The sequence below is a fragment of the Acinonyx jubatus genome, chromosome B4 (assembly GCF_027475565.1).
Source record: "Acinonyx jubatus isolate Ajub_Pintada_27869175 chromosome B4, VMU_Ajub_asm_v1.0, whole genome shotgun sequence".
Taxonomy (NCBI): domain Eukaryota; kingdom Metazoa; phylum Chordata; class Mammalia; order Carnivora; family Felidae; genus Acinonyx; species Acinonyx jubatus.
The window spans coordinates 87,450,993-87,466,029 of NC_069387.1; the positions used below are offsets into that span (position 1 = coordinate 87,450,993).

At 38.5% G+C, this 15,037-nt stretch overlaps 1 pseudogene; it reads left to right on the forward strand.

Annotated features, from left to right (window-relative positions):
- Positions 1-2,753: 2,753 nt before the first annotated feature.
- Positions 2,754-3,250, forward strand: LOC106981342 (protein mago nashi homolog; annotated as a pseudogene).
- The last annotated feature ends 11,787 nt before the right edge of the window (positions 3,251-15,037 follow it).

Here is a 15,037-nt window from a genome sequence, read left to right on the forward strand (position 1 = left end):
GCATATCACATGTAAGCCACTATTTGAAGATAAGTGTCCATGCAGAGTGGATGGTGGCAAAGCCAGAGAAATCTTTCTTCTTTTAAAGTGTGATGGGGTGCCTGGGTGGCTCAGTCGGTTAAGCGGCCGACTTCGGCTCAGGTCATGATCTCGCGGTCCGTGAGTTCGAGCCCCGCGTCGGGCTCTGTGCTGACCGCTCAGAGCCTGGAGCCTGTTTCAGATTCTGTGTCTCCCTCTCTCTCTGACCCTCCTCTGACAGACATGCTCTGTCTCTGTGTCTCTAAAATAAATAACGTTAAAAAAAAATTTTTTTTAATTTAAAGTGTGATGATTATTCGATTGTGCCCCCAGATTGGTGTAACCTTGGAAACATGGTTTACTTATGAAAGAAGCGTTACTGAATGCAAATACCTTCAATCACAAACCTAGAATTAACCTTGTGGCCTTCCTTTCCCCCAAGGAAACACTGCCAGTTCACAGATACAGAAATATGTCATTTTTATGTGTAATAAAATTTTTTGAAGAGTGTGATCATTTGTATTAGTATATATCAGAAATCTCTAATATAAAAATAGTTGTGTTCGTACAGTTAAAATTCTGCCTGCAGCTCCCTCCTCTGTTGACTTTCAATAAATGCAGTTTCCCTTCTGCCTTTTATAATAATGCATCTTGACAATATTGTTTGATTCCAAAATTTTCAGGGGATTTTCTTTGGATGATTCCATTTCTATTAACTAATATTTTTTATTCTTTTTGCTAACTGAAGCAGCTACACTGTTAGAATAAGGAACACAAAATCTATTACAAATAATATTTAGGGGCACCTGGGTGGCTCAATCGGTCTAGCGTCTGACTCTTGATTTTGTCTCAGGTCATGTTCTCACAGTTCATGGGATCGAGCCCTGTGTCTGGCTCCCGGAGCCTGCTTGGGATTCTCTCTCTCTCTTCCTCTCTCTCTGCCCCTCCCCCGCTCATGTGCTCTCTCTCTCTCACTCAAAATAAACTTAAAAAAATACATATTATTTAAATTCCTTTCATCAACATTTATTTTAAGCACAAGATACATATCAAGCCTATAATATTTTTAGTTTAAAGTGGAAACTTGGCCCAAATCGTTCAGATGCTGTTTTTTTAGGCTGACTGTGTTACACATCTTGCACATAGTTCCACATGCACATAGTTCCACACATACTTATGGAATGAATGACACCACCAATAGTTGATGCAAACTTTCTCATAGTAAATTTTAAGGCAATTAAAGGACTGTCAGAGACTGTTGGGTTGGCTATGCTCGTATTACCACAGTGTCTGGAACAGAACTTGTCATCTTGCCACAAGGAAGGTCCCTTTGAGCAGGACCTCATTTTGCTCACAGCTGGTGCCATCAGTAAAAGTAGTGAGGAGCACGTAGTCATTGTCCAATACTTTTTCTTGGATAAATAAATGTGTGCTTGAGACCATCACCAGATTCCTGCTGTCTTCAGGATAAGGACAAAACTCTTCATTATTGAATACTTTGTTCTTAAAGTCCTCTCTACCTGTGTCTCTTGAGGAGACTACTAATTGCTGTCCCGATAAGCAGAACTGCTTTGCCTGAGGACGGTTCTTGGATATTCCAGCAGACATTTATTTTTTTTTTAATGTTTATTTTTTTGAGAGAGAGAGAGAGGGACAGAGCATGATCCGGGGAAGGGCAGAGAGAGAGAGGGAGACACAGAATCCAAAGAGGCAAATTCTCTTCATGCCTGATGTCTATCAACAGGCCAAGAACATATATTCTCCTCCGAGGAAGGGATACAAACATTGGTGAACAAGAATACATTCTATCACTGCCATGTACCGAAAAACAGAATGTAGAATGTCACATCAGCCATTTAATGGCATCTGCAACTCAACCCAGTTTATTCTTACAAAAACGAGGAAGCCGTTGAAGAACAAGAAGCCGGAGGCACTGTAAGAATGTCCTGAAGGAAACCCACAGAGCAGCAAGGAACTGAAAGCAGTTTCATTCCCAGGACGGAAGGCTGCCGAGACTGCTCCTTCTCTCCAGAAGGACATCATACGGGCGCCAGGCCTGGGATAAGAATGTTTTGTCTGGCGCCAGATGCATTCATGTCCCAGTATGGAATACACTGCAGGTGCAGGACCCGTCAAGATGCCAAATACTATGTTGTATGTGCGTGGTGTCATCAAGACAATTTGCAAAAATAAAAGAGGCTTGAGGCAGGGGAGCGATGCTTCGGCTCTGGAGAGTCTTAGCCCCCTGCTTTGCAATTCTCTCATCACTGCACCTTTAGGACCTGTCTCTCTACAGGAAGAAATGGAGCAAAATATATCATTTAATTTTTTTACTTGGATAATTTTAGAAATATAGGCTAAAAATTCCTTTCACTAAAAACAAAACCTACAAAAACTGTCACAAAATTAAAACAGTCACAAAATCTCTTCCAAGTCTCTGGAAAAGATAACAGCAAATTAAAGAAAATCTATAGAGCAAAGATAAGACGAAAGAAAGAGCAAGGTTGCACAAAAGATATAAAGCACGATAGCAGAAGATATACAAAGCAGTTACAACCACATGTGCAAAAGGCTTAATGTCCCATAATGAAAGGCAAATACTAGTTAAAAAGTAAAATCCAACTATGTGCTGCTTGAGAGTTAAACCTAAAGTAAATTAAAAAAAAAAAAAAGAAAGGAAAAGTCAAAACTGAGCGATTGAAATTGTAAACACAAAAAGAGGGAACAGAATGACTATGGCCAGTGATTTCTACCTGTGCTGCTGTGTAGGGCACAAGGCAAGCTTGGATATGAGTTTCTGGAGTACGAGGTTCAGCCAGAGAGAAAGCTTACATATGCCAACCACAGCAATTACAAAAATGATGCCATGATCAGAAAGGGGGCTTAAATACACAAGAATGTAAGGGGAGAACGGAAGAGAATTATTGATGGCAGTGAAATTACAAAAGAAGATGCTTTGTGGCCCCCCTCGGACAGAGTTAGCCACCTGGAGCTTAGAATTGTCAATGGAGATGAACACATTTCTTTTACCACATCAAAAATAGGTTCTCTTGTTTATTTTCAAAAAAGTTATTTGTAGACCCTGCAAGAAAAATAAAAAATAGGCTCTCTTATTGACATAAATCAGTCAAAGGATCCTGAAGGCCTTCAAGTATTTTACTATTTGTTATAGGACCTGGAATGTTTAGTTTTTAGTCTTATTGGATTACAATTCAAGATGAAACCAATCTAAGTTGTATGTTTTTAAAGCTGTTTTTATATTTAATTAAGGGATGAGTTTGTCATTTATAATACTGGGATTTTTATAAATGCGGAACTTTTTTATATGCCAATTAAAAATAAGAAAATACATAAACAGGGGCACCTGGGTGGCTCAGTCAGTTGGGCATCCAACTCTTGATTTCGGCTCAGGTCATGATCTCACCTTTCCTGAATTTGAGCCCTGCGTGGGTTCTATGTTGATGGTGGCACAGAGCCTGCTTGGGATTCTCTGTCCTCTCTCTCTACCCCTCTCCCACTCATGCTCAAGCCCTCCTGCGTGCTCTCTCTCAAAAATAAACATTTTAAAATGAATAAAATATGTAAACAGGCTTAATGTCTATTCTCATTTGGGTCCAAGTGGTTTGGACAGTCCCCACACATATTAAATTCTGTAAATAAAAGCAACCTTTTGTTGAAATTATGTTCTAATAAAACATGTCAAAGCCTGAAAAAAAACACACAAACAGACAAAAAGAAAGTGGATAAGGAAATATCAGCTCAGGTAGAGTTTAAATTTTAAAAACTTAAATGTAGGGGCACCTGGGTGGCTCAGTGGGTTAAGTGTCCAACTTTGGCTCAGGTCACGATCTTGCGGTCCGTGAGTTCAAGCCCTGAGTCGGACTCTGTGCTGACAGCTTGGAGCCCAGAGCCTGGAGCCTCTTTCGGATTCTCTGTCTCCCTCTCTCTCTCTGCCCTTCTCCCACTCCTGCTCTGTCTCTGTCTGTCTGTCTCTCAAAAATAAATAAACATTAAAAAGTAAATAAAATAATTTAAAAAATAAAAATAAAACTTAAATGTGGGGGTGCCTGGGTGGCTCAGTCAGTTGACTGTCCAACTGCGGTTCAGGTCATGACCTCACTGTTCATCGGTTCAAGCCCAGCAGCGGGCTCTCTGCTGTCAGCACAGGGCCTGCCTTGGATCGTCTGTCTCCCTCTCTCTCTGCCCCTGCCCTGCTAATGCTCTCTCTCTCCCTCTCTCAAAAATAAATAAATAAAAATTTTAAAAACTTTAAAAACTTAAACGTAATAAAGAGGATAATTTAATAGTGATAACAATTTATGTTGGAAAGAGAGTAGTTATTTATTAACATAAACCACACATGTCCCCTCAGAACAGGAGATAGGACTTCAGGCCTGTGTGAAGCAAGAGAGTAAAATTGAACCCTTGCATAAGGTCCAGAATTTCCTTCTAGCCTATTTATTTTTTAAAAGCTGGGGGGAAGGATTCTGCCCATAGTACTAGGAACTATGAATTAGTTTATTGGCTGCTCAGAAACTTGGAAGAAAAACAAAGTCGCCCGGAAGCATTAAAATCCCAAGACTGCTACACTTACATGTGTGGGATCTTAACATGCAAGACCTGCTTAGAAGAGCCAAAAGCTAACATAATATTAAAATTAGTCCAGGTAAATAAACTGTGGTATCTTCCCACATTGACACACTGTACAACAATGAGAATGATCAATACCACCACACAGAAACATGCATGAAATTCACACATGTATTGTTGAATGAAAGAAGTCATTCAGAAAACTACAGGACGTTTAAGTACAAACAGACCTAACTAACAGTGCTGAAAGGCAGGATGGTGATCACTCTTGTGCAAGATGAGAATGGCACTGTGTGAAAGGGGGCAAAAGGCTGGCTTCTAAGGTGCTTCTGCAGTAATGTTGTTTCCTGATCTTGGTGCAGGTTACAGAACGGGGTTCACTTTGTGAAAGTGCATTAAGCTGTATGCTCATGATCTTGCCCCTTCCTACATGGATTTTGTACTTCGACAAATGTCTGTTCTATGTTAGACTTTCATAAAAAGAAAGGAAAATGGGTCCTGGTCTAATGAAACTCAAAAACACAATCCAGTCTCTAGAGACCCTTTTTGGTTTTTTTACTGTTTATGTATATTTGAGAAAGGGGGGGAGGGGCAGCGACAGAGGGGGACAGAGGATCCAAAGTAGGCTCTGCGCTGACAGCAGAGAGCCTGATACAGGGTTCGAACTCACAAACTGTGAGTTCATGACCTGAGCCGAAGTCAGATGCTTAACTGACTGAGTCACCGAGGCGCCCCTAGAGACACTTTTAAAACTCAAGGTAATCTTCATTTGACCTTTACCCAGGACAGATCCAACTCCCCCCAGGGGAAACTGAGCAACCTTAATCTAAGGAACTAACACGGAAAAACTTACCAACATTCAAATATGACAAATACTGGGGCGCCTGAGTGGCTCAGTTGGTTAAGCATCTGTCTTTGGCTCAGGCCATGATCTCATGGTTCGAGGGTTTAAGCCCTGCATTGGGCTCTGTGCTGACAGCTCAGAGCCTGGAGCCTGCTTCAGATTCTGTCTCCCTCTCACTCTGCCTCTCCCCCACTTGCACTCTGTTTCTCTCTCTCTCTCTCTCTCTCTCTCTCTCTCAAATAAATAAAACATTTAAAAAAATAAGAAATTTATTAATTAAAAAATGATAAATACCAACAGTGGAGTCAACAACAGTATTTTGTAAACAAAAGTTTTCCATTCCCCAAAAGAACACCAGAAAAGCCTGTTAATCAATGAAAACCAAGTTTATTAGAGCCACTGCAGTAAGGAAGGACAGAATCTTGACAGAGTCTGAGTAAAATGTCTCAGAAGAGGAAGATAAAGACAGAGTTCTAGGGCCTGGGCTAGGTGATCGCAAGATAAATCTTGGAGGACAGAGAACTAGCTGGGATCAGAATTTAATACATTGTATCTTTGATTGGATGAACACAGTGAAACTAGGATTTTGAAGCAAGTTCTTGATAAGTAAACTCTTTGAATTGGTTTACAATCTTAACCTCCAGGAGCAAGTATTTCCTGGAGCAAGTAGCAAAGCCAGATTTGCCTGCCCCAGTATTGATTAGTTAAAAATAGGAAAAGTATGATTTGGTCCAGGATTGATCAGCCCAGGGACAAGAATGTATATTGTTTTCGGTGATGTATATTTATACTTTCAAATACAAAAATGGTATGTTTAAATATGAATTTATATGCACAAATACAAAATTATATTTTCAAATGCAAAATGACGTAGACATATATTAAAATACAAATGAACTTGGGGCGCTTGGGTGTCTCAGTCGGTTGAGCGTCCGACTTCAGCTCGGGTCATGATCTCATGCTCCCATGAGTCCGTGCCTTGCATCAGGCTCTGTGCTGACAGCTCAGAGCCTGGAGTCTGCTTCCTATTCTGTGTCTCCCTCTCTCTCTGCCCTTCTGCTGCTCATGCAGAGCAGAGAGAGACAACTCTCTCTCTCTCTCTCTCTCCCTCAAAAAAATAAATAAACATTAAAATACAAATGATCTTTTCAAATACCAAAAAATGATATAAACATTTATATTTTCAAATGCAAAAAACTATAAACATAGTAAAAATGTAAATTAATAAATGGTAAATAAACATTGTTATTAAAATATAAATTATTAACAAATAACATTAATGAAAATATAGTTCTCTAACTATTAAGTACAAATAAAACAAAACGGAGCCTGGGTGGCTCAGTTGATTAAGTGTCCGACTTCAGCTCAGGTCATGATCTCACCATTCATGAGTTCGAGCCCCGTGTCAGGCTTTGTGCTGACAGCTCAGAGCCTGGAGCCTGCTTCGGATTCAGTGTCTCCCTCTCTCTCTGCCCCTCCCCGACTCATGTTCTGTCTGTCTCTCTCTCTCTCTCTCTCAAAAATAAACATTAAAAGTTTTTTCATAAAAACTCGATTATCCCCAAATTATTCTATAAATGCCATAAAATTTCATTTACAATTCAGGAGAGGTTTTTAGTGAAACTTGGCAGGCAAATGCTAAGATGTACAGAGAAAAGCAAAGGGCCGGGAATAGCCAAGACAGTATTAAAAAGAAAAAAACAGGTTAGGGAGACTTGCCATACAAATATGAACACTTAGTATGAAGCTATAGTGACTGAGACAGTGGCATATAGTAACTGAGATGGTTATGGTTGTAGTAAATGACACAAGAAAGTCCGAAAAATCAGAACAAGACCCACATATACAAGAAACCCTGATGTTGCAGAGGAGGTCTTGCAGATCAGTCATTAAAGGATAGTCTATCAATAATTGTTACTGGGATAACTTGTAACACTAGCGGTGGGAATATGCAATATTGTAACATGTCAGCTCTACCCAAATTATTCTATAAATCCAATGCAACTTTTTAAAATTTATTTGAGAGAGAGAGGGTGCACATGCACATGAGGGTGCACAAGTTGGGGAGGAGCAGAGAGAGAGAGAGAATCCCAAGCAGGCTCTGCACTGTCAGCACAGAGCACCATGTGGGACTTGAACTCATGAACTGCTAGATCATGACCTGAGCGGAGATCAAGAGTCAGAAGTTCTACCAACTGAGCCACATACGTGTCCCCAATACAATTTTAAGCAACAGAATTATCCAGAGAACTTTTTCTTAAAGCATACACACACACACACACACACACACACCCCAAACTATAAAAGAAATGATTGATAAATTTAGCTATATTAAAATTTAGAATGTCTTTACAATAACAGACAATATAAATAAAAGTAATAGAACAGCCAAAATTCAGAAGAATACAATATATTTTGGGGATCGAGCCCCATCCATGTCAGGCTCTGTGCCTGCCCCTCTCCTACTCTCTCTCTCTCTTTCAAAATAAATAAATAAACTTAAAAAAACACACAAATGATTGCAATATAAAGTAAAGAAAGAAGCCCCACCATCAAAAGTAAAAGATAAGCAATGAATAGAAAATTGTTCAAAACATACAATTCACAGAAGAGGAAAACAGAAATTAATTAATTACATAAAAGTTACTTAAACTCACTATTAACCAGAGAAATGCTCATTAAAACAACAGAATATCATTTTAGCCACTGCATTGGTAAAATTAAAAAGCCAAATTAAATGTTTACCACTTGGTGATTAAAATACCCCACACTCTTTTATAATCACTACTAGATTTAAAAATACCCAAACAACAAAGAGTAAAAACATTGCACTTTCAGAAAATGACCAGTGTTGTAAAGGTAAATTAATAGGTTTCTATGATTTCATTATTAAGAAAGACTGATAAAAATTTTAAACTTTCCAATTGAGAAAGTTAGGGAAAAGGTCAAACAGGAAAACAGGAGGAAGAAAAAAATAATGCACAATCTAGTAATAGCAAAATAGAAAAAAATCAGAACTGATAAATAAATCTGAAGATGGTTGGAAAGGAAGGGGAAAACAAATAATAAAATAAAATAGAAAATCTGAAATTTTTAATATAAAAGAAAACCCCCCCAAAAGGAAATTAGAAATTAGATAAGGGATATATCTGAGTATTTTTCAATCCCATTGAAGTAAATTATTCTCTTGGAAAATTTAAATTGCCAAAACAGACTCATGAAGTATTACAAACACGAAGGAGCCAATTAAATGTTATTAAAGAACTGTCTCCAAAAATAGTTCTAGGGCCAGTGAATATTAGTGAAAAGTACAATGAAGCTTTCAAGGATCAAGTATTTTCTGTGCTGTATAAACAGTTCTAGGGCCGTAGAAAAACTGGAATGCTATCCAATCCAGGTAGCTAGCAGTAACCCTGGTACAAAATAAACACAACTGAGTTTATAAAAATAAAAGTAAACTTCAGTTACTGATGTGCAGTGTTAGTCTGGGGTATCTTTCTATCAGGGTGAGTTAATAGAAATACAAATGTCTGAAGATTATGGATTAAAGGAACATGTACCAGCCATCAAGACCTAGTGATGGGAAGTCAAAGTTGAGAAATATACCAAATGTGGACATTCTTATAAGCACAAAAATGAGATGAGCAAAAAAACACAGCAAGGTTTAAACAGCTCTAAAAGTGTTAAACACTTGTATCACTCCTAGGGCCCTACAGTAGACTTCTCCAAGTTATTAGAAAACCAGCAAATACCAAATTGATACTAAATTAAAAATGGAGCCACATGGGTCCAGCTGCCTTGAAACACTCTCAGTGGCTGTGACGCCTACCCAGAAAGCTTATAGTAAAATAGAGTCCATGAATATCCATAGCATTTAGGAATATAAAAGTAATAATCTTAAATAGCTTTTGACTAAAGCTAGTGGATTACGTGCAATACGTAAACAAAAACTGTGATGAGACATTAAAGCAGTGATGGAATTGTGTACAGAGCTCAGAGGCTGCTGGGGGCGGGGCATGAGTGAGAGAAAGATTGGCAAAGGAAGCGAAGTTTGCGCAGAACCTATTTCTAGTCATCTGTACCTTCCATGTCACCTTATGGTTCTGCTGTCTCTAACCCTCATATTCTAGTTGTATCTGTTTGGCTTTTATTTGCTGTTTGGTTGGTTGTTGAAAAAAACATTACAATGTGCTCACTATTTCCCAATGTCAATAAATTTCAGTAGATTTTCTTCACTTATTTGTGTCATCATCATACTTACATAGAGAAAAAATGTATCTCAGGGCGCCTGGGTGGCTCAGTCAATTGAGCCTCTGATTTCAGCTCAGGTCATGATCTCGCGGTTTGTGCGTTTGAGGCCCCCATGGGGGCATAGATCCCGCTTTGGATCCTCTGTCTCCCCCTCTCTGCCCCTCCCCTGCTGGTTCTTTCTCTCTCTGTCTCAAAATAAAGAAATAAACTTTTAAAAAATGTATCTTATTGGGATTGATTCTTGTAAATTTAATATAGCTATAGCTAATGACTTAAAGATTTGTTACATGGCCAACCCCTACTAGAAGTATCTATTAAAAACAAAAACAAAAACAAACCACTTTGTTTGAAACAAAGGGTTTTGGCCAAGATATAAAATATCTCTCAAAAGTAGTTAATGCCTTTCTTGAGTATTACTTACACCTTAATAAACTTAGGGGAGAATTTTGTCCAGGTATCACAAGAAATTTGTACTGTGGATTTCTAAGAATAAATGTGTAATATTTCTCAGGCAGTTGGCAGAAGGCATTAGGGCATTAGAACTTCTTTCTTTATATTTTGTTGATTAATAATTCTTCCTTTTGCATACAGAGATGAAAATTTCACCAAACAAAATTTTTAGACTTGCTTTAGTTTAATTTATCTCATGTTCCTTTATGTATTCCCTCCCATGTTTTATCTTCCTTGGGCTGGTTCCCTATCCCTGGAGCTCCAAACTCAGTATTTATTTAGTCCCTTCTTCCACACTGCTCCACTCCCCACCAATTCTCTTTCCCTTTCCTTCTCTCATTCACCCATCCCAGACTAGGGAGATTACAGTGATACACAGAAAGAGGCTCTCAGCCATAGCTCGCACATTAAAAACAAAGAGAAATAAAAATAAATACTGCTATATTTAGATCAATTAGAATATTCCTTCCTTTGTGGGGTGCCTGTGTGGCTCAAACAGTCAAACAATGACTCTCAATCTCAGCTCAGGTCTTGATCTCAAGGTCATGGGTTCCAGCCCCGTGTTGGACCCAGCATTGGACTCCACGTTAGGCATGAAGCCTACTAAAAAAAATAATAAAATAGAAAAGAAAAGAAGATTCCTTCCTTTGTAACCTAAACACATAACCAAAATTTATATTCAAATTATACAGACATTTGTAGTTTGAAGACAACACCTCAATTTGTATGGTCTTCTTCCCTACTTAGGACAACCTCAACCCCATACTTGTTTTATCTTGCATATTATTCTCGATAGTAAAACCATTAGATAGTAGCACTTGAGTGTACATTGATACAGTGGGTGTTTTGTGTACTTATAAAATAAATACTCCCTTTCCCTAAATAATTGTCATTCCCACAGAAAAGATAGGCCAAATAAAAATATACATAAAACAATTGCTATCTCCCCAAGAGACCACCAGAATAACCTGGTGATCAAGGAAAGCCTAATTTATTAAATCTACTACCGTAAGGGAGAACAGTGCTCTTTGACAGAGGCTTAGTAGCCTCAGAAGGAGGAAGATAGCAGGTGATACTTCATAGGCTATGGGAGTCTGAGTACAAATGGTTTAGGACAGCTCTTTTTTTTTTTTTTTTAATGTTTATTTAGTTTGTGTGTGAGAGAGAGAGAGAGAGAGAGGGAGAGAGAGAGAGAAACTGAGGGGCAGGGAGAGAGGAAGACAGAGGATCTGATGCAGGCTCTGCACTGTCATCGCAGAGCCCAATGCAGGGCTTGAACTCACAAACCATGAGATCACCAGCTGAGCTCAAGTTGGACATTTAACCAATGGAGCCATCCAGGTACCCAGGACAGCTCTTTTAAAACAAGGAATTGTTTTGGGTATTGAGCAAAGTTTTTGACATAATAGCTCAGGGCTGGTGGTATAGTGGCCACTTTGTCCTTGGTTTTCCAACACTTTCCCAGATTTAGCACTAAAAACCCTACATCTTGGGGACCCTTCAGTCCTGGACAAATCGAGACAGGTGAACATCCTAATGGGTGAGCACACCAGTACAATGATTTTGAAGCAAGTCCTGATAGCTAAGATGTTTTTTCATATGTAAAGTAATTCATAAGTTTTATACGCCAAGTATTTGCCCAGATAAACCGTGTGTTTCAGCTAAAAGAGATACTTGCCAAGAAGAGCAAGCATTTTTTTAGATCAATTAGTTTGCAGAAATTTTCCTGAAATAAACAGTGAAGTTAGTTATTAGTTTATGGCCTTATGCTCTTGGGCAAGAATTTACTAAAACTGGAGAAAAGTCATGTTAATGTAGATGGCCTGAGTTCTCAGTCCTGACACTTAAGCTACGTGGCTACAGTTGGTCTCAATTTTTTTTTAATTATTTAATGTTTATTTATTTTTAAGGGGGGGTGGTGGTGGAAGGGGCAGAGAGAGAGGGAGACAGAGAATCCAAAGTAGGCTCCAGGCTCTGAGCTGTCAGCATAGAGCCCAAACACAGGGCTCGCACCCATGAATAGTGAGATCATGACCTGAACTGAAGTCTGACACTCAACCAATTCAGACACCCAGTCATCCCCATAAATTCATTTTTTAATACTGATAAGGATTCAACAGAAAATATTTACTGAACACCTAAAATATGCCAGATCCTATACTAGGCACAAGGGACACTATCAAAAGTATATCTGTAGAGTGACCCAAGGCTGGTGATGCGTTATCATCTACAAACACATATTAAGCATCTATTAGCCTTAAGACGATGCACTAAAGATTAGTGACTGAAGACAATGTACTCTTGCTGCCCTAGTCTCATCTAATCCTGATAATAAACATTTCATTTTTGCCTCAATTACTGAGTTTCCTTTAAAATTTACTGGGCACATCGAGGAGGGCTCCTGTTGGGAGGAGCACTGGGTGTTGTAGGGAAACCAATTTGACAATAAATTATATTCAATTAAAAAAATAAAATAAAATAAAATAAAATAAAATAAAATAAAATAAAATAAAATAAAATAAAATAAAAATTTACTGGGCCAAAAACACAGTAAGGCAAATCATCCACCTCTAAAAAAAAAAAAAAATGTCTCTTAATATCATGTTTTCCTTCTATACCAGTAGTAACAGTAGGGGCACCTGGCTGACTCAGTTGGTACAGCATGCAACTCTTGATCTCAGGATCATGAGTTTGAGCCCCTTGTTGGGTGTGGAGCCTACCTAAAAAAAAAAAAAAAAAAAAAAAAAAAAAAGTAGTAACACCATCCTTCCATCTAAAAAACTATGAAGTTTTCTTTGATTCCTCACTATGGCTCAGAGCTGATACTTCCTCAGTACTGTGCCTTAACTGCTTCTAAACAATGATATCTTCAAGTTCACAGTCATTATCAGCATTTATTTCCATTTAAAAATGCTTTGTTTTCTTTTTCAAAATGTCACTCTAAAGATTCTTAACAACAACAACAAAAGCCAAATCTGAAATATTTTATTTGGGCAAAGGAAGTGAGCAGAAGCAAGAAAAGAAATTATTTCTTTTCAAAAATCATATTAACCCCACTTGACAGAAAACTGAAAGATAGCAAGTAACTTGACTTAAGGTTATATAGTTAATATATGCTAAAGCTAATATTAGGCTAAGAAGAATAGCCATAGGAAAGCAAAAAACAAAAACATATATTTTTTTAGGAGAAAAGACCAAAAATGAGAATCTGTAAGCAAAGGAATTTTCACCCCTTCGTTTGATGATAGTTATCTAGTTTTGTATAAATATATTGGTTGGATATACATAATAATTCCACTGATTGTGCTCAGAGTACTTTGAGAGCTTCTTTGGAACTGCCTTTAAAGTTTGTACTACCTTGTTTTATATTCTCAACTATGGCACAGAGTCATCCTTTGATAATGGATTTAATATGGAGGAACAATCAAACATTATGTATTCAAAGTCAAATTGGAAATTGGATCATTAAGATCTATGATTAAACTCAAGCAGCTCATCATTAGGATCTGATGTTGTTAAGCAAAACAAAACAAAACAAAACAAAAAGCAATTAAAAAAAAACAGAATGAGATGAGGGACCAGGACATAGTTACTATAATGTCAAGAACACAGAACTTAAAACAGATGCTGGCTTTTTAGTCCAGCTCGGACACCAAAAAAAGTATAAGATGTTGATCAAGTCACCTCATCCCTCTGGACCCAAATTTCCTTCCAGCCATAAAATTTTCCTTATCAAATTATCTGGATGTCACTAGGGAAGACAGAGACCAGACCCCAAGAACATAAAATTCTGGAAAGGTAAGCTTTTATTTTTGTTTTTAATGTTTATTTATTTTTGAGAGAGAGAGAGAGAGAGAGAGAGAGAGAGAGAGCAAGTAGGGGAAGGGCGGAGAGAGATGGAGACACAGATCTGAAGCAGGCTCCAGGATCTGAGCTGTTAGCGCAGAGCCAGATGCAGGGCTCAAACTCAGGGAGGGCGAGATCATGACCTGAGCCAAAGTCAAACATTTAACCCACTGAGCCACTGAGGCACTCTGAAAGGTGAGTTGTTTTTTGGGTTTTTGTGTGTGTGTGTGTTTGTTTCTTTGTTTGTTTGTTTTTTACTAATGAAGAGATGGAAACTTTATCCAGAAATATTAAGAAAACTGCATCAAGTTGGAGAGTTCAATCAGTCAGGACATAGCCAGTGAGGGCTCTGAGGTCCTATTCCACTTTTGTGTCCTCCAAGCTGTCTGGCTACCAAAGACTACCAAGTTGAACAACAAGTGTTAGACACAGGGGCGCCTAGCTGGCTCTGTTGGTAGAGCCGGTGACCCCTGATCTCAGAGTCATGAGTTCAAGTCTCACATTGGGCATGGAGCTTACTTTAAAAAATAGTGAATCCAATCGACAAAAAATTTCACAAAGGCTTGACAAAGTTTATTGACAAGGTTCAGTTTTACAGCCCCTATTTGACAAAAGACTGTACTCCTGTTTCCACTCAAGTAACAAAACTTAATTTTCTCAAATATGTTTATTACAGTGAGCCATACATAACAAGGTTTGCTATTCTGACCATTTCTAAGTGTACCATTGAGTGGCATTAATTACATTCACAATGTCCTGCCATTCATAACTGGGAGATCCAGAGGGCCGTGCTCCACCAAGCGACAGAGACAGCCAGGAGCGCCACCACTGACCTTTTGTTAATGGACATGTATGTCCCTTCATCTATAAAGTTGCAGGCCCTATACTAAGGACGGAGAACAAAAACTGGCATGGGACCGTGCTTCCACATGGACTTCGTGGATCAAGGTGGGAGCTGTTTCGGTGTTTCGTTTGTTTCCTTTACAGTCAGATAACAGGTACGTTTTTATATACGTAGGGAGGAGGACAGGGTTGAAA